Source organism: Lissotriton vulgaris, chromosome 7, assembly GCF_964263255.1.
Source record: "Lissotriton vulgaris chromosome 7, aLisVul1.2, whole genome shotgun sequence".
Taxonomy (NCBI): Eukaryota; Metazoa; Chordata; class Amphibia; order Caudata; family Salamandridae; genus Lissotriton; species Lissotriton vulgaris.
Window position 1 is genome coordinate 1,648,266,697 of NC_141695.1, and position 20,738 is coordinate 1,648,287,434.

The following is a 20,738-nucleotide window of genomic DNA, read 5'->3' on the forward strand; positions in this document are numbered from 1 at the left end:
TTTACTCCATCCCTTAAAGTCCCCCAGAAGGAAATGGATTTGGTTAAAGTGAAATCTAGTCAGTAACCAGCGATGGAACGGTTTGGTAACAATTTTTAAATATGGTTCCATGGATAAAGATGTGACTGATAAGAAATGCGTCCTAGCCAGTGTTTTTTTTTTATTCTATTGCTTCTCGTTTCTGTTCTCTTAAATTCAGAAAATGTGTTTTAACCCATCTGACATCAGCTTTCACAATTCCCTCAGGCTCTAAAAAAAATCCCGGGCGCCCCAATTTCATAAACATTGCCTTAATAAAGGAGAGTCACTGTATCTCATTAGCTCTCTCTAGAGGAAGACAATCTTTTAGGATCTGGTGATTTAGTGTAAGCTCCGGGTTCAACCATGTTTTTACCCAACAAAGTAAAGGGGCCATACTCGCTATATCGGGCACATATCCCATGCCCAGCTCCTGGTGAATAGCAAAAGTTGCAGTAGATTGGGGGAGGGACAGAAGTAAGCGGAAAAATTTATTTTCAACCTTCTGAACCCCATCACTTTGTTTATACACCCCAGATAGCGGCGCCATATGTTGCAATTGCCAAACATTTTGCTTTATAGATAGAGAGGATAGCCTCACAGGGTTTACCTCCTAGGCGCCGTGCAAAGCTGAGTAGAGCTAAAGATGATCTTCCTACAGCGCTTGTTTTAGCTGTGAACTGGGGAGCCCACGAACTTTTATCGTCGAACAAGACTCCCAGTTATGTAAACACCTTCACCTTTGTGACCTCTGCCCCGTTGCAATAAAAGGTTCTCAGATTGTTCTTACGAGAGCCCAAAGACATAACATGCGACTTAGCAATGTTAACCACCAGGTCCAAAGAGTTCATAAAATCCCCAAATGAATTCAGTAGCCTTTGAAGAGCCAACGGGGTACACGCCAGTAATACTGCGTCGTCCGCGCAAAGGAGTACAGAGATGGTAATGTTTCCTATACGCGGGATGTCCGGTGTGGCTTTGTTCAGGGTTTTATCTAACGCATTTACCTATAGGGTGAAAAGTAGGGGGGCCAAAATACACCCTTGGTGAACCCCTCTACCGGATCTAAAGTGTCTTGTGCAATTGCCTTCCTGCGACATCCTGATAGACGCACACAAATCCATGTGCAAGTCCACTAAAAAGTATACCAAATACCTAAATCAAGAAGGATAGTCCACAGCCTTAATCTGTTCACCAGATCAAAGGCTGTGGACAAATCCATAAAACCCAAGTAAATAGACCCCCTAGAGGCTACAGTGTATTTGTTTATTAATAAATGCAAGTTGAGACACTGATCCAGGGTACTCCTGCCTGATCTAAATCCATATTGGACATTGGTCAGAATCTCATTCTCTGAGACCCACTCTGTTAACTTGGCCAGAATTACTTTACCCCAAATTTTAACAGAGGAATCTATTAATGATATGGGCCTATAGCACGTAGGATCCCCTCTTTGCCCTTTTTTAAACACAGGGATAATAGTAGAACGGGACCAGGAAACCGGAAACCCCTGAGCAGCTGTAGAATTGAAAACATTAGTTAACATTTCTGCCCAAAGTTTTGGGTTGCACTTGTACAGATCAACAGGAACTCCATCTGGACCTGGAGCCTTGTTACTAGCAGAGTCATTTATTGCCCTCTCCACATCCTCTTCTATAAATACCAGGGGTAGTAATGGAATGCTACTGGAAGGAGGCAAAAAGGGTTCAAACACCTCATTACTCCCATAAATATTTTCGAAGTGGGTCAACCATTCATCTTCAGGGATATTAACTTCCAATAAACCATTCTCTTCCCCAGAAAACAACGTATTAATAACAATAGTCCAAAACTTTGAGCTGTCCCTTAAAACATCATCGGACATTAGAGCCTCCCAGGCCTCTCTTTTAATTTCAGTTTTACGAGTCTGGATTGATAATTTGTAATCTTTTCTAAGGTTAACTATAAGGGCCTTATCCCTAGGTTTAATCTTTAGAGCCTTTAGTAGGATTTGGTGGGCTCTAGAACATTTAGAGTCAAACCATCTTTTTCCCTCTTTTGTCTTGGGCCTTGAAGTAATTGTAAGGTCTATAGCGACCTGTGTGCAAATATTTTCAAAGGCTGGGATTAACAGGCCCTCTGAAGTAGAGGAATCTGTACATTTTTCAATTTCATCTCCAACCTTCTTACTTAAATTCGCAAAAAAGTCTTCGGGGATTACATTTGCCCATTTCAACCTCCTACCTTGATCTTTAACTTTCACGGCAATATACCTTTTTCTGTTTCCTAAGGCATCTGCAAGGGAAAAACCTTTATCCAGCTCTAGGATAACCGGGTTATGATCACTAAAAATGGAACATATAGCATTATAAAAAAACACATGCCCTAACTGAGGATATAAAAACATAATCAATAACCGTCTCACTATCCCTTGCCCTAAACGTAGCAACTTTCTCTCTGTTGTCAAAGAACTCAGGCTCATAGAGATCGGCACAAGAAAAAAGTTCTTCCAGAGCTTCCCCTTTAGCAGTGTGTTCAAAATGGGGAGTGAGCGAATAGGAGGGACCATGTATTTCCTTGATACAACAGTTGGATTTACACAAATGTATATTAAAATCTCCCATCAGGATAATATAAACATAAGTGGTTTACCGCTCTTTGTAATATTCTAAAAACGGTATCAAAAAACAAAGATGCTCATTACTATGCACACTTTCCCCAGAATTATAAAAATTAATTACAAGTGTTTTGGGGTTATTCACTGTAGTGATTTCTGCTATTAAACAATTAGGTGAGGACAACTCTAGCAATTGTATGGAGCCTTTCAGTCTAACAGAAAAAAGAAACATAAGCCCCCCTTTATCTCTTCCCGCCACTGATGGTCTAGTGGGCATATATTATGATTTATAACCATCAACCCAAAAATTACATTCCCTGTCCCACGTCTCTTGCAGGGCAATTATATCATAAACTCCTATAAATTTTAACCAACTCTGGTCGTCCTTTTTTGAGCGGAGCCCCTCAATATTCCAACTTAATAGCCTAAATTTAGCTTTCGTCTCAGCGGCTACATTAGGAAGTTTGGGGCTAGGGGTTTGAGGCGGAATAATAGAGGGCTCCAGTCAATCGATCTCCTCCAGTTGAGACAAGGGAGAGAACCTATTGGATAGCGCTAATGTTTCCTTTTTCTGGGTTGCATGGGTACAAGATACCTTAGGAGATGACCAGACTCCAGGGGTAACCCAACTGGATTGGTAATCTATGTCATTAGGGGTACAACATGGAGTCCGGGTTAATCTCCTAGTACTCAACTCTGGTCGTGTTCTTATATTTGCCCTTAAGCTCCTGAGTGGTGAATAGAAAAAAACCCAGTGGTAGGGCCCTTATATGATCTTCCTCTCTCTTCATATCTGAGGCGTCCCACAGCAAACGGTCAGCAACATGAAATTGGTTAAAATTAACAATAACACAGTCCCCTTTTAATTCTTTTTGCGAACTTCCTAACCACCCAACCCGTCTGGCCATGATAATACTAGTGGAGATTTCTGTGTACACTGAGCAGTTAAAATCACACCATTTTTTGGTCACTGCTAGCAGGGTTTCTGTTGACTCTACCTCACCAACCAGCAATGGGGGGACCCTTGTAAGTATCACAACCAGCGGTGCTGCCTCATGGGGGAGATTAATAATAGGTTGGGGTACGGTTTTATTTCCATTTTGCTGTACAATGGGATAAATAGTACCCCCTGTTTGGTCAGGGATACTTTGGGGCCTATGTTTACTACCTGGGCTCCTCTGTTGCTTCTCAGAACCAATACGGCCATAACAGCCTTTTAACCTTGGTGGTCCAGGTGCGGGATTCAATTCAATTGTCGAGCCTGGGGTGAACTCCCTACACCCTCTCTCATTGTGTTCCCAGGACCTTTTTTAGACTTGGACATTTGTGGAAACTGACCCCCATCCGGGACACTATTAGGCATTGCTAGAATGGTATTTAAGCGATCACATTTTTCAAGTATGCCGGCAACGCAAATATTCATAGTGTCAATAATGTCTTTAGCAATGTTTGTAAGTGCCGTCTCTATCCGAGTAGTAAAAATATCCTCCACCATATCCCGCACCATGGACTCAGTCAGCTTAGTTGTTGTAGCAGGACCTTGTTTTACGGAGATATCTTTAGTACCTTTATCCCGCTTATATACTCTCTTACATGCTTTCTTGGGTTTATTAGGCTGCACAATGGGATCTGGGACCAAATTAGGGGAACGTGTTTGTTGCTCCGGGTCATCAACTTGATGTGACTTCTGGACATCAGATATAGACTTTATTATAACCAAAGGCTCCAGGGGCACTTGGTTTATCAAAGTCTCATCCAGAGAGGAGGTTCTCATTGTTTGTACAGTGGTCGAATCCAGCCCCAATTCCCTTTCTGCATTAGCAATTTCAGTTCTCAGAGCCCCAACAGCAGATGTTAGATAGGAGATAATGGTAGCAGATTTTCTAGGGACTTTTGCCTTTGCCTCCTCTTGGTCAAGTGTTGGCAGGAGTTTTCGCTTACCCATGATGTACGAAGGATGCAAGAGGGCTGGCCCAACCCGGCCTCCTTCGGCCCCGCCCTTTGCACGGGCTTAGCCCGGCGACTGCCCGCGAGTGTCCCGCGATGCGGGAGGAGCTATCGGATTAAATCCCACCCAAGTAGGAAGGGGAGGGTCAAGCAGTCCGGTCCTGGACCTCGGTGTCCACTGGTAGCTGTAGGCACACAGTCAGCCCTCCAACACGATGCGTCTCCCGCGAAGCGGGAGGCGCGAGATGTCTTTAAAGCCCCCAGGTAGGAAGGGGAGGGGCAAGCAGTCCGATCCTGGCCCCCGGTGTCCGCTGGTAGCTGTAGGCACACAGTCAGCCCTCCAACGCGATGCGTCTCCATTGAAAATGCCGGGACGGGAGACCAGGAGCAAACGAACGACATCGGGAGGCTGTGTATCAGGTACAATGGACAGTTTTCTAACTAGAGCCAGCTCTCGTTTAACTCATGAAATAACTATTATCGAGCGGCGGCTATCGCAGGTAATTGCTACTGCCAAAAGATCGTCATTAGGACACATAGCGAATGCAAAATCCCCAGAGAGGGATTCAGAAGTGCACGCCATTGAACTGATCGAACGTGGTGAAGTTCTATCAAACATGGTGATGCCCGGCTCTGGGGGCTGCATCTCCCTATCGCGTGACTCTATTCTTCCACCAATACCCGAGTCTAACCTCTTACCCATTACGATTGATACTTCACTAGCGGATAGTACTGGAAGATCCACCACTCTACAGTTATGGGGTAATCGGGAAGGGGCTGTCCCAAAAAGAAAACGGGGGGCCCAAACCTTATGTGGCAGAAAGTCCAAACATCCTAAACATGCTAGTGCATCAGACTCAGGGGGTCAGGTGATTCCTAAGGAGGTCCCTATAGCTGTTACCGAATCTGCTCATTCCCTGGCAACTAGTGTACCTATTCCAGATCTAGAAGAGCCAAGTACTAGTATTGGAGCACCAGTAGGGCATGATCCATTGCTGTTAAATATGGCCGATATCTTAAAGTCTGTGTTAAAACCATTGGAAGCTAGACTTACACAGATAGAATTGAGGTTGACAAATATTGAAAATGTTATTGCAGGGAAGCCAGATTGTGGGAAAAATAGCAAGCATATGTAGAGGGGGGCTAAGCCGGTGACCGATCAGGGGTATACATCAGTAGCTAGCACTCCCGTCCAACCTCTTCTGAACCCCATATTGCATTGCGGCTCCAACCAAAATCTCCCGCCTCACATCCCCGTTAATGATCCAACAATATCCAATAAACCCACACCTAACACAAAGATAGACGCACAAGAGGGCTGCATTCAAAGCAAGAAACTGGCACTAGATTTACCCCCCGAGGCAAGCCCCCTCGTGGTAGTACTAACAGGAGTCCCCTAGTTAGATGCTACAGGAAAGGAATCATTTAAATCACTCAAAAATAAGGTAGTCGACTGGCTTAATAAAAATAGACCCTTACCAGCTCGAATCTGTAGCGAAATGTTGATGGTTAGAAGACTTTCCTGGGTGGGCAGCACTGTAAAAAATCTTAGTGGAGATTGTGTGCTTGTGAATTTTAGGGACCCGAGGACCGTTGCCCACATATGTGACTGGCCAAACCGGGATCCTGAGACAACCATCAAGTCCCTTCCACTGTCGTTCTTTTGTCCACCTGCCCTGCCTTGCTCTAACCTAGGGACAGAGGATGGCTGGGTGAGAGTGGAAGCAAGGGGGGTGAGGAGGGAGAACAGGGGCACATTCGATAACATCCAACCATCCAGGCAATACTTGAGCAACAACCGGTTCAGTTGCCTGGATTCGGTTGATTGACTGCAGCCCAAGCAGGGGGCGGCATGTGGCGTTGGGCCAACCTCTGAAGTAAATACCACCCAGGCAAAGACCACAGGGAGTCCCGCAGGTAATCAATCACCCATGATTCAGGGCAGTAACCAGGCATCGGATAATCAACCAAGGCCACTGGCCGGTGAATTTCCACCAAACACCCGCCAGTCTAACGCATTAGATGGATCAAAAACCGTACCACCTATCCCAGGTAGTTTGAATGTACATACAGGCTCCAAGCTCCACATGGGGGGTAGTAAATGTAAATCTAAATGTAGGCGTACTTGTAAAGCGCACTGATACTCCAGAGTGTCCTGGCGCTGTACTCATACCGCTAGGGAACCCTTCCTGGTTTTTCCCCGTGAAATGTCTACTCCTGGGCATCCCCAGGGTGCAACCAGGCATCCCTAGCGCTGTTGGGGGCCGTTGTGGAGACTAAGCATGCTATTGCCCAGAGTTGCAGCGTGGGACCCATGATTAGAATAGGCGCCGAGGCGAGAAATCAGGTCCGAGGAATTATGAGCCCAAGATCCGCCGAGACCAGCTGCTGTATTCTGATGCACCGAGGAATTCACTTATTATGTGTGGGCAATCTGATCAAAAAACTGGAGGGGTTGTATTAGCCTATTGAAATATGCGACATCGTTTTGTTAAGGAAAAAGGACTGACCTTCAATGTGCCGTCTGGCGGCTTAATAGCAAAGAAGGTGTAACCATCTGTGGGTTTCCTGTAAAAAAAGTTTAGAATTGTAAGAGTAAATCGCTCTGCACAAAGTCCTCTTGTTGTTAGTGTGTACAGGCCCATTTTTTTATCAGATTGCCCACACATATTAAGTGAATTCCTCGGTGCTTCAGAATACAGCAGCACACCTCCTCCTCCCCTCAAAAGAGCCTGGTATGTAAAGACTCTTAATTTCAGCATACAGTACTACATGTGATTAAAAGTGTAGAGGCTATCGGTTGATTCAGACAGTAAAATGCTTTCTTCTTTGCATCTTTCAGACACAAAGAATCATTATTGATTTTCTGTCATTTATTTGACAACATTCCCCATGTACTAAGATTTCTCTCATGTATTGACTGTTTATGAATGTATTATTGTTTTTTGTGTAATGTATTCATTTCTTTGAATGATGTTTGATGTTCACACATTGTTTTTGACATTGTTTGTTTTCCTATTATGTACAAAAGTGTAAATATTTCAATGTACAGTGTGTTTTTCTGTCATTCTAAGTGTGAGTAATTTTCCCCCCAAAAAAAAGAAATTGGCAAAGAATAATGTTGCCAGGGTTGGTTTGAATAAATATTTCCCAGCCCTTAAAAGGTTATTGCTTTAAGTAAGTGTGGCTCAGGCACTTCGTGTGTTTTGCAATTTCGAAACTGGCAGCTGGAAAAGCCCCGGGGTTAGATAAACTCCTGGGGGACCTCTTCAAGCATGAACCTAAGATATGGGCGCCATACCTAAAGGTAATCTTTAATGCAGTCCTGAGAGGCATGGATATACCCTGTACTTGGCTGGGAGCAGAGATTGTCCCTACCTCCAAGAAGGGCTCTCCTCTGCTCCCAGCCAACTACAGGCCTATCAGCCTTACCGACGTGCCCCAACATTTTTTCGCAAGGTTGATTTTAGATCGCCTTCAGAAATGGATTGATGATTATTCATCCCTACCAGGCAGGGTTCAGAAAAAACACTTAAACGCTGGCCCAAATTTTTCGCCTTACGATGATACATTGGAAAACCATCTGGGTGTTGGGCGGTAGCCTGCATACAGTCTTTGTGGACCTCCGTGCGGCCTTTGATTTGATTCCACGGGGCAAACTCTGGTCTGTACTCTTGGAGTTGGGCATTCCACCCCCACTCCTGAACATAATAATGCGGCTCCATGAGTAGAATTTTGCTCGGGTCAGGTGTGGAAAAAATGGATCATTATCATCAAGATTCCCCATTGACAGAGGGGTAAGACAGGGTTGTGTCCTAGCGCCGACCCTGTTCTGCCTCTTTGTCAATGGGGTAATCGCCCACCTGAATGGGGTTTTGGACAATGACGCACCCCAGCTTGCGGGCAGCAGGGTGCCTGCGATCATGTTCGCAGATGACACCCTGCTGCTGTCCAAATCCCCAATGGGGATTCAACATGTGCTAGATGGCTTTGAGGCATTCTGTTTAGAACGGGCCTAGAGATAAATGCCCTCAAGACCAAATACATGATTTTTAACCCCCCAACTACTAGACGCCTAAATCCTTCCATAGGCACCTGCAGATTGAAGAGGGTTCGCACCTTTGAATATCTGGGGGTAACTATAAATGAGTCGATGACCTGGGCTCCCCACCAAATTAAAGCCCAACTTAAACTGGCCCAGTTGGCTGGGGGAATACTTAAGCTTGCAAATAAATCAACTATTAAACCCATCAGCCCACCCCTGGAGATATACAAAATGCAGGCAAGGTGCGCAGTAACTTATGGTGGCGAACTCTGGGGCCACTCGTGCAGACCAGAGATTGTCACAGCAGAAAACAAATTCTTGAGACAGTTGCTGACTTTGCCCTCCAGTACTCCTCTGTTACCCTTGAGACTGGATTTGGGTATCAGGGCAATAGATAAGGAACTTGGCCTGAAGCCATTAACATTCTGGCGGAGGCTCTGGAGTACACCAGAGCTTCTAAACTACAGGCAGGAACTAGCAGAAATCCTAAGTCTACCCAATGTGGGGAAAATCCCATGGCTAAAGTACATAAAACAAGAATGTGGGAACCTAGGATTACCACTAATGTGGTCTGACCCTGAGTCCGTTTGTAAAACAGTGTCACAGAAGTATTTGGCAAATGTAAATTATGATAGTAAACTCTCAACTGTCATGGGCATCCCACAAATAGGCACCCTAACTGAGTCTTTTCTTAAAGTCAAAGACTTCTACTCCTTTGAGTATGTTTTAGATGATATTTTTCCTATTTTAACCAGGAAATTGTACTTACAATGGAGGTATGGCACCCTTTCAATCAGAGCCTTTACTAGCAAGTGGTGCCTGTCCTCCCCAAAAAACTGTCCTGGTTGTAAGTTTGAACTCGAGAATGACTTGCACATATTGTTTTTTTGCCCAGTGTACAAAAAGCCAAGAAGGTACTGGCTCACACCTCTCTGCAAAAACTTGGGGCTAAAGCAGTGTATGCAAGCCTATAGGATTTTTAAAACTGATTTAACTATTTCGACTGTATTTGCTTAGCAAAATATTTGGAATCAATGTGGCACAAGCGCAGGTTCTTACTGACAACTGATTAAATTTGTACATATATGTGGCACAGCTGATTTTTATGTATGCACAATATATGTTATATTTACTTGATTTTATCTTTTTAATTGTGATTTATTATTATTGCCAATCTGTCAGCACATAGTTAGAATAACCTACTGCTTCTGTATTTTGTACTTTTTTTTAACTGTTATGAATATCTTTTATGGCTGTGATTGGCCGAAATAAAGATTCAATGAATGAATGAATGATTGTTTTTTCATTTTTGCAAATATTGAAATGAAATTCAAAACTCCTTAATTTTTATTAAGTAGTTGAATTTTGTCAATCAGTAAATAAGTGCATATGAATATTTTCTATAAATAGAAACCACAAGATATTTTCATTTTTATTGAGGCATTTTGTGCATTTCAATGTAGATATGAGGTTTTTTTTTCCTGGCAGCTCTTTTTCAAAGTTGTGCAGCATGACTGATATTCGCAATCCTTCAATGGTTTACGTGTGTTTGTTAATTGGAAACTCTTCCCATTTTGAGGTTATGTCGTTGAGAATACAAAAAATCATGTTCTCATCCTTCCATGATCTAGTCACCTACCAAGGCGTTTGAGGGTCCATCCTTTTTAGGTAGATCTTCGAGACCTGTTGTATATAGTATGTGGTCGTCAGGTCCGTCCAGTGCTTTTCATTTGTTTGTTTGTGTCCTTTTAAAAAATCTTGCTTCCAAGTGGTTATTCTTTCTTATTTGTCCCTCCTTTTTGTGGGTTGTTCACGCCCATAAAGCTCACCGCATTACTTGTAGCCTTCCACTTATTCCATTATAGCAACTGGAAAAGGGACTACGTTTTCCTTTGTCTTAGAGCATTCACAAGAGCGCTATATGTTTTCCGTTTCTCCGAGCTCCCACTTCCGTTCCTGTAAACGGGGCTTATCTCCTCACATTTGCTGTGAATTCAAATATGTTTCCCCGAGGGTGCCTGTTTACTTTTCTTTCTGTGCCTTCAAAGTGAGAGAACTGTAATTAACAGATCAGTAATGGCTGCGCTCTCTCCTCTGGCTGCTAGTAATGCCTGATGGGTGTCCTCGCCCCTTTACCTCCTACCTCGAGGAATGTGGGAGACCACGTCTGCACCTAGGTGTCTGCTGCTGAATCAGTCTGAGAGGAGGCACGAAGCACTGGAGATACACGGGGTGTGCGCTGCTTTTATTTTACTTCACTTTTCAGACACATTTTTATGGGTTTAAAGAAATGGAAGTGGACGCCTGATGGACACATAAAGACTAAGCGGGAGCTGGTAGCGTTGTGGGAGGTAAGAGGGAGATCGCAATATTATAGCTGTGACAGGCAGGCGTGGAGTGGGAGAAAAGTTTTTAATCAATTCTGTTGAAGTACAGAGCACTCACAGCCGATGAGCACTTCGACCATCCCCGTTGCGCGGTATCTGGAGCCAATTACTGACATCATGCTGTGAAACTTGTATTCTAGCGGTGTTTTTGAGTGGTGTTAATAGCCTAGAATGCACGGATCACACTGACTTGCTTTGGGGCTCTAAATCATTCAGTGCATGCCCGTTATGTAAAATGTGAAGAACACAGCAATTGTGTAATGATGTTCAGCACGCCCAAATACATTTTTTATTTCCCCTTCTGCTTAGCACCCTCATTAACATACCTTGGCGAAGTGTTCATTACAGCCTATTTGCATTTAGGGTGAGATTGCTCCTAAGACCTTAGGCATTTTCAGGCAAAGTGACTTGCCCAGAAGGCCATCTGGAATTAAGTACTGCAAATCACATAACTGAATTTTCAAGACTTAGTTAGAGAGCCCCCAGCCCCCATCTGAGACGGGGGGTAGCAGTGCTTAGAGGCCATCGCTTCTCTAGCCGCATGCCAATCTACTCACCTCACTGTTTATTCAAAATGCACCTCCCACAGTGCCAAGAGAGTGGTTAGAGATTTTCTGTTGCATCTGTTAAATCACAGAAGGCCATTCACTATTATGCCGTGAAGCATGAACACTTGAAGAATCTATCAAAGGGGAGCAGTGTTTGTGCTTTGCAGTGAGTAGCAGGCCGTAAGTTCCCTGTTTCTCAGGTTTCTGTAGAAACGAGGCATGTCGGGTCAGAAGTAATTGGGTTGCTCTGAGAGTGCACATAATTTACACCCCACCACCCCCCATTTGGCTGCCTGGGATCAGTTTGGCATCGAAAAGCATGTTTTAAAAATCTAGTGTGTTGTGTTATTTAAGCGAGTTTGTGTAGCGCATTCCCACTGTTTGTATGGTCACAAAGCACTTTCAGAATCTGGGTGCCATGTGTGATTCTGGGATTCTCGTTGACCAGAGTCAAGGTGGTCTGTTGACATTGTATTTGGTTGTGATTTCACTGTTTAAAGAGAAGTCTTTTCAGATAGCATCTGGCAAGGATGGAGTAGAAGGGTATTGTCTAGTGATGGATTATATTGGACAGCAATCAGCGTGTTCCTGTTATGAATCTCTGTGTAGCGCTATGTCCATGTACATTGTGGTTTATATCATTCTGGTGCAGCGTGCAGTTGTCCTTTGTGTAGCCTCAGGAGGTTGTTTCCTGGCATTTTACCCCTATAATAGTCTTTTTCTCTCCTTTGAAGGTCCTTTGTTAATCCTGCTTTCTCCCTCAGTCACTCTTGCCTTTCTCTTCCATCCTGTGGCTTACCTTTTCTGCCTTTTTAGGTCGAGCCTAGGCAGCGCCTGCTCATGTTTTCACTTGCACAGACCCTAATGCATGCAAAGCCACAACTGTCTTAGCGCTGGCTACGCGGGCTCATACTCTCTGCTGTCTCAACCCCTTGAGCTTGGTGCAGTTGCAGCCTTCTTTCCTCCGGTAGGCTCACTTGGCTACCGTTTCCTCACCACTCTGATTTAGCGCCACCCCACCTTCCCCCTGATAATCCCATTCACAGCCTGCTGCAAAGGGACATGAAACACTACCGCTTGCTTGTTTTTCGATGTGACACCAACATCCGTTGTGAATTATGACACTTCAATGCAAGTCTTTTCCCCAAGAATGTCTTCTAGCCCTATTCAACTAATGGTTCTAGCCCTATAAAATTTAATAGTGCAGAACTTGGATGCCCGGTACACACAACCAATCAGGTGTAACTATATTATATTTGTGGGGTAGAAACTATGGTGCGTTTGGGTTGGTCACAGGAACTCAAGTCTTGGGGCTGGCTGCCAAGAGTTATTGTGAGTTAACCATAGGCTGCGGGAACTTGAAGCTTTTATCGTAGTTTGAGATAGGCTGAACCATGTTACCCACTTTTTTATTGACTGTGAGGCCCCAGAGAGGCTTCTTTGATGTCAGTAGCCAGAAGATCATGGTGAACTATGTGAACTGGATTGCTGGTGGTGGGTTGGTTTCACCAAGTCGGGCTCAAGTAAACTCGAACAGATCTGTATTTATTTTTTTACATGCGTGCCAACTCGTGTGTTTCCCCAGTATCCGTCCCTGATGCTAATGCAGTACACGGATACGGATGTCCATTCACCTCTTCATTGCTGGGCCAATCTGGAAAGCCACTTGTGTGCCGAACTGTCTGCCGGTGCAGGGGAAGGTCAAATATTTTCTACTCTCGCCTTTAAGAAAAGGCAACCACCACTACATTTGGACTGCTGAGCCACCTGCTCCGCACAGTCTACTTTTTTCTAAATGCATGATAATTCTGTTTGCAGGGTTCCTGTGTGAAGCTTGGTATGTCATGAATAAAACTGTTGTCGTCAGACAAGTGGTGTAATATTGTATTAGCTAAAGCTGGTTTATGTTTTTAAGGAAAAAATTAAGCATTTCTTACCACGATTCAGTAGTTTCTAAATGCTATTATTAGCAGGTGTTATTACCTGGTTGCATTGTTCCAAGTTTACCATCTTCTGAAGGATGAGTCAGGTTAGCGGGATTCGAACGTAGTACTTGCCTATCACAGTTTTTCTACCAGTGAGCGTTTGATGCACTGGGTCCTGCAGCAGTGTGAATAAGTCGCACAAGGCATGGGACGTTGTCTTAAGACAGGCCCCTGGGTAGTTTATTAGGTCTCTGCTGAACAGCACATGCGATGTCTCTTTGAGATATGTTGTTTTCATGGAGTGGGCTTACAGCCCTCCCAAAGCTTACCATTGGTAGGCTTCAGTGTTGCTTCCATTTTCTTTGTTTCCATTCGACATAGCATGCGGGTGTCATGTCCTTTTCTTGTTTTTAGCCCTCACCTAGAGCACAGACAAGTACTTGTTTCCCTCCACTTCTCTTGTTTTTGGAACTTTAAAAAAAAATTGTCTTCAAGCTCGCCATAGGAATACGTGAGTCTTTTGGCCATCTCCCCTATCTGTGTTACTTCTTTTCCCTTTCACCCTTCTGCCGGAGTCTGTTTCTTCTCTACCCTCTCCCTCCACCCCATTTGTAATTGTATAGCTCTTCAATCCCTAGCTGCACAGCATCCATGATAATGTGCTTGATGGCTACACACTAATAAGGTCTAAAAAGCCAGACCTATTGACTGTGCCAATGCTTGTTTGCACCTCCAGTCTGTAGACTTGGAGCAGCACAATGCACAGCTCCAAATGTTCACAACGCCAGCTGAGCAATACAGTCAGCATGGCTGCTTGGCCTGTGTTCTGGGCTTGCCAGAAGTTATGCAGTTTGTGTGCCCAGCTTCTGGAGCTTTCTGTGCTTTGTTTCTGACGATGGGCAAAAAATGTAACCAACAGCTCCCAGTTTGGAGCGTTGTCTGTTATCTCTTCTAACCCATTTGTAGGCCCGGTTTCATGTCTACAGTGGGCAGTATAATGCCACTACAAGGGCCAGTATCCTATGGCCTGTAGTGATGGACGCACAGGGCCAATCATATTGTACTGTGAGTGTACGTATGCCACCAGGTCTCCCATGCAGCATGAAATGGGACCAAGAATGCTGTTGGGCATCGGGCTCAGAGGTCGAAGTGCACCTGTAAATCAAACCACTGACAAAAAGTAAATTAAAAAAGATTTAAATACTTCTGCTTTGCATTTGTGTGTGTTTGAGCATGTGTATGTGTAGTAAGTAAGTCCACTCCAGATTTGATAGTGCTGATGAAGTTTATTAAAACAGGTGCTGCGCAGCAGCCGGCTACAGCAATCGCCTAGTCAGAGTAACTGTCCACTTTCAAAGCCAACACTCTAAATAGAATGCTTGTGGCCAGAACATTATGGCGCAAGCATTCTAAAACTAGATGAAGGACACTACCTTATCCTCCTCCTCTTAACACCTTGGCTGCTATGACTGTTCCCCTCCTGTGCTGGAGATCCTAGATTCCCATTCTTCATGACGAGCTCAGCTCGTCATAAGCACAGCTCCAGTGTGCCTCATGACGAGCTGAGCTCGTCATGAGCAGCAAAGGGGTTAAACAATTAGAAGAAAAAGAAAAGGAAAGAAGAGACAGACAAGATAAAGAAGAAAAAGAATAGGAAAACTAACAATGTCAGGAGAATAAAAAAAACAATAAAAAGATTTGAACGATACCTGGCAGGAACAAAACGTTGACGATAACTCCTGCGTACACCCACCGTAGCGGGACGAGATGAAAGAGAAACATCGTTTTGATTACACATTGGATTTTGATAGATAAAATCATCATTATAACTACACAATGGAATTTGATTGAAACGTTCAGTAACCTTTACAACTCTAGATACATTCTACCAGTTCTTTAAATTAACTCTTACAGCATTTCCACAAACTTTGTCAACAGTGAAAGGTTCAGAGTATTCGAGCTTCCCTTTTTACTATGAACTGGAATCTTAATGCGTACAATATCACCAACAACAATTAGATGAGAAAAAGATCTTTTCCTGGAATGAAAGTACAATTTTTGTTGAGATTGAGCTTGTGAGACATTAGATCTCACAATATCATCCACATCACTCACAGAGTCCATTTTTACCCATCTGGACATCCATCCAGGACAAACTTTTGAGCAAGGCTTCCTCCCTCGTAAAAGTTCGTAAGGAGACACTTTTTTTTAACAGTGTGGCGTGCTGCGATAGAACCATAACCTCACAGCATTCTGCACATTGCACTTTCCAGCCAAAGCCCATTGTACACAGTTATTAAGTACTCTATTCATACGCTCCACCAAACTATTGGTCTGTGGGTGATTGAGCGCACTTTTGGAATGTGTAATACCACTTTGGCGCAACAATCAATCAAACTCCTGGCTAACAAAGTGTACCCCATTGTCGCAAGAACATATCTTTCAAGAAGTCAATAACATTTCTCAAATTAGGTTCATTGATAAAACGTATTTCTGGCCATTTCGAATAATAATCTATGGCCACAATTGCAAATCTGGAATTGGCAGGAAAAATTTACCTGGTACCATCCCAAGAGGCAGCTCCGTTCCTCCAGTGCAAGTTTGCTAGCAATTCCTAGATTCAAGCGTTCTAGGATGGGGAGAGGGCCCTTAGTGTGGCCGCTGCCCATTTCTGGAATGAGTTACCCCAGAGCATCGGACAAATCAATTCCCTAATCGAGTTTAGAAAGAGTCTGAAAACCTGGCTCTTCCCTAGGGATTGATCCGTTTTTTCTAGTTTCCTTTTGGCCCGTCCACATGCTGGTTATCTTTTCAGGATACCCGTAGGGCGGCAGTCTGCGCTATATAAGAACCTTTTACATTACATTACATCTTGAAAGGCCCTACCAAGTCAATTCCAATCTTTTCCCATGGCCTATTAGGCAACTCGATGGGTTGAAGAGGTGGGGTACGAACTTTCAAACTCTTCTCTGAGTTAAAACAAACAACACACTCCCAGTGGCGTCACTAGGGGGGTGCGGACCGCACCGGATGTCACCCCATCATGGGGTGACACCACTCTGGTTACGCAGCGCTGGCTCACTGTGTAACACAAACACAGCTACAGCTCTGCACTGCAGTGCAGACAGACAGTGCAGCCTCACCTCTGCTCGCCTCTGGTGCTTTGCTTTACATAGTGCAAGTGGCCGTAAATTAAAGGGAAAAGAGTGTCTGCCTCTGCACGTGCTGCCTTCCCAAGCTTGTGTGTGGTGCGGTGTTCCCTGGGGGCTGTGTTCAGTAACGGTGAGACAGAGGAGGTGCCGAGGGCCTAAAGGCTTTGAAGACTGCGCTCCATGCCCTTTTCAAAGGTGGTGAGTATTCCACGTTTGATTTATCATCACTTTTTGGAGATGAAGTGCTAAAATGTAGCGCTATAATGAAGTGCTTCCCATCACTTGTGTAAATTTGCCTAAATGAAGAGGCATTCGGAGTTGAAATGATCGATCCTGCATTGATGTATTACAGTCTCTTATAAAATGGGGTTCTGGTTTAAAAAAGCAATCAATAACGAAGATTCTTCTAAATGATCAGAACACATTCCCAGTTAACACCATCGCTTCCTATTACAGAGGCCTAAAGGAGATGTAATCCGCTGACTATAGTTATTAGAAAATTAGATCAGTCCGACTGAGTGAGATCAGAAGTTGTACCGTTAGGCAGGTGTAAAAAAAATGTTGAACAGTAAAGAAACACAGCAGAAATGGGGCAGTGTACCATTCTCCCTAATTCTTCAGGTCCAAACAAGCAGAGTAATGCTTAACCAGCGTGAATGCACTAGACATTGAAACAGATGTAGAAAATCCTTTGTCCCTACTTTTGGAAGACATCTGTGTCCAGGGCAGCATGCCTAGCTCTATGAGGGAGGCTATGATTGTCACTATTCTAAAACCAGGTAAACCACATGACGACTGTGGATCATACCGTCCACTATCGCTGCTAAACGTTGACACCAAATTGTACACTAAAGTCCTGGCAACTAGGCTGGCGCTGCTGGCCCCTGACTTAGTGGCCCCAGAACAAGCGGGGTTCATACCATCCAGAAATCTGACATACAATATCAGGACAGTGTTAGGAACCATCCAACATGTCAAGCAGGATGTTCCGGCGGTGGCGCTTTTCCTAGATATGGAAAAAGCGTTCGACTCCGTGGAATGGCCTTTCCTCCGTCAGGTGCTGCGACGTATGGGACTTGGCGAACCCTTCATACAAATGGTGGGCGCTCTTTACGAGGGACCTTCGGCCAGGGTGCGTGTGGGCAACTCGATCTCCCACCCCCTTTACATAGGCAGGGGTACCCGTCAGGGATGCCCATTATCTCCCTTGCTATACGCCCTAGCAGCAGAGCCCCTGGCATGTGCGCTAAGCGAATATCACAGCCACGAAGGTATACGCTTCCCCACGTACAAAATAGTGGTGTCCATGTATGCGGATGATATGCTATTATACGCACATGACCCCGCTACCACACTTTCCCCACTTCTGAGAGAGGTGGTACGATTTGGAGCGCTATCAGGCCTCAAAGTTAATTGGGCAAAATCGGTGCTGCTGCCCCTGACTCTGGTGACCAAACAGGTGGAGACCGATTTCCCTATCCAGTGGACTGAAGACCCGATCAGGTACTTGGGGATTCAGATCCACACAGATCCGGACCTGCTCATCAGCCAGAACTACGGTAGAACGGTCAGTAAGCTGGAGGACGATATAGAGATCTGGAGTAAACTGCCTCTTACACTAATGGGCCGTATAGCCATTATGAAGATGATAGTACTACCGAGGTTCTTGTTCCTTTTCAACGCTCTGCCAATAGTGCTCACCAGGGTCTTCTTTCAACGCCTGACGAGCCTCATGATAAACCTGGCGTGGGCGGGGAAACAGCCGAGAGTCAAATGGACAACGCTCACCCTGCCATACAGCATGGGGGGCTTAGCAGCTCCAGACCTTGAACTGTACTACAGGGCGGCCCAGACATCCCACCTCCCTACCTGGATCCATGGCGACAGACTGATCCCGCATGTCCGAATGGAGCGTCTATTTGCGCATCCGCTGCCACTCCCGGCAACGATTTGCAAGCCGCAGGATCGTCGAACGGGAATTTTGGATTCCATCTCCTCCACCAACCAGGCTTGCCATTCTCTTCTGCTTCGTCAGGGAGGGGCAACACTATATTCGCCGGAGATGCCGATGGAATGGATGCTTTGGCTCCCACCCATGGCTGAAAGGGCGGTCATAAAGGAACTAGCGAAACTGGGACTAAGTAAAGCGGGCGACCTATTTCACGACGTTGTAGTCAAAACTTGGGAACAGGTGCGAGGGGATGGAAGTGAACCTCCGCTGCTCCAACGCTTTCACTTTCATAGAACCCGGAGTGCCCTCAAGGAGATTCTGGGCCCGGACATGGCGGAACCTCCGGACGTCCCTGAATTGTCATATGTTATTAAACGCAAGGAGCCTGAGAAGCTCCTAACAAACATTTACAGAGTAGCCAGGTCACACGGTGAGCACCAACTCATGAAAGCCAGATTAGCCTGGCAAAGAGACCTAGACGTCACGCTGGATGATGCAACATGGCGCTATTGCTGTGAGAACACCAAGCGAATCTCCCTTAATGGAAAGCATCGGCTAATACACTACAAGTTCCTGCAAAGGGTGTACTACACCCCGGAGAGGCTTCACAGATATGGTCTACGGCCAGAGACGAACTGCGAACGTTGCCATGCGGCTGACGCCGACTTCCTGCATCTAGCTTGGGCCTGCGCGGGCATACAGACATTCTGGCGTGCAGTTTTTGTGGAAATGAGCAAAATACTGGAGGTGGTTTTGGACATGGATCCGGGCATTGCACTCATTGGCAACTCCAGGGGGCTCCCGGTCACGATCCGCAGGCTCACGGACATGGGGATGCTAATGGCCAGGAGAGTAGTAGCCCAGTGCTGGATGAGAGGTCCTTTACCAACTAAGACTAGATGGGCACGGGATATGCTGTACTGTAGCACACAGACGGAGACGTACAGTGAATTACTACCCCCAAAAAGCGGCCCGAAAAACTTCTGGGCCCTATACCAGACTTACCTACAGGGACAGCAGATTGAGAATACAAGCACCACAGATAATGAATCTCAGGGATAGGAGGTAGGTGACAAAATCGACACTATACTGTGTTTGCTAGCCGGAATGATGGGGCGGGAGTGGATGTGGGAGTGCCTCTATTGGGGGAGGGCAGTTAGGGGGAACGAACTGAGTGAGGGGCGGCGCAGTGGGATGACACCATTGGGAACATAATACACACACAGCCAGGTTGAGACACTACCTTAGTCATAGATAGATAGATAGGCTGAACGCAGAAGAGATACGTTCCCTTAGGTGTAACACATGAGGAGGTGAAAGTGGTCAGGAGACAGGTCAGGCTACCACAACTTTGGACACATCGGAGTAGCATAGTAGGTCCTTCTGAGGCAAGGGGTGGGAGGGGGGCGGGATATTGACTGCACTGACGGGTTGACGTCAGATTGTTTTGACACAAGCTTTCAGGCCTTGTTGCTAGACTGATATGATAAGTAGCGGGGGAGTCATGAGAAATACAGAGGGTGAAAAGCTAGAAAATACACATGTAAAATGCAACCGGCAATACTGGGAATTACATCTGACTTTTGGTTAACCATCATTTGGAAAACGCCGCCGGACCCCCTGGTTGTCGGCCGACGGGCTGTGTAATATAAGATCTAAGATATGCCTGATATGCTTATGACGCGGCCGGCCCGTGAGGTTGTAGGCCTGAAGCCGTGTGAATTGAGTTTGTGCAATAAAAAAAATAAAAAAATCCTTTGTCCCTGCTTTGAAAAAAAGCATGCTGATCCTTCATAGCTGGTTACAAATTCATAATCTACTGCTAATATGGGTGCAATATCTTAGGTTTTTCCCTCATCTTCATTTCTCGATGTTGCTCGGGAGAAAGTGTCACTCATAGTCATTGAATTTCACTCATAATTTCACTGAAATTATGAAAATGTCATACATGGGCAAACTGAAACCTGAGGCACTGCTGAACTTCTTCCTTTAGCAGCATTAACACTGCCTGTCAGTAGTAAACGTCGTTGTGTGGGCAGGCCTAGAGCTGAACGCACGTGCGCACTGCTACTGACCAATTAGTGCCGGGGGAGGTTGCCAGCTCAGCGTGCGCTACGTTACGCAAATGAAACAGTCCAATCCGGGTGAAAAAGCCCGGTTCCATCAAAA

The 20,738-nt window shown here is 45.2% G+C and overlaps 1 protein-coding gene across 1 annotated transcript in view; it reads left to right on the forward strand.

The window, feature by feature from the left end:
* The window catches only part of SLC9A8 (solute carrier family 9 member A8), a 431,266-nt gene that overhangs the window by 215,604 nt on the left and 194,924 nt on the right, over window positions 1-20,738 (forward strand). The gene's annotated exons all lie outside the window — the stretch shown is intronic.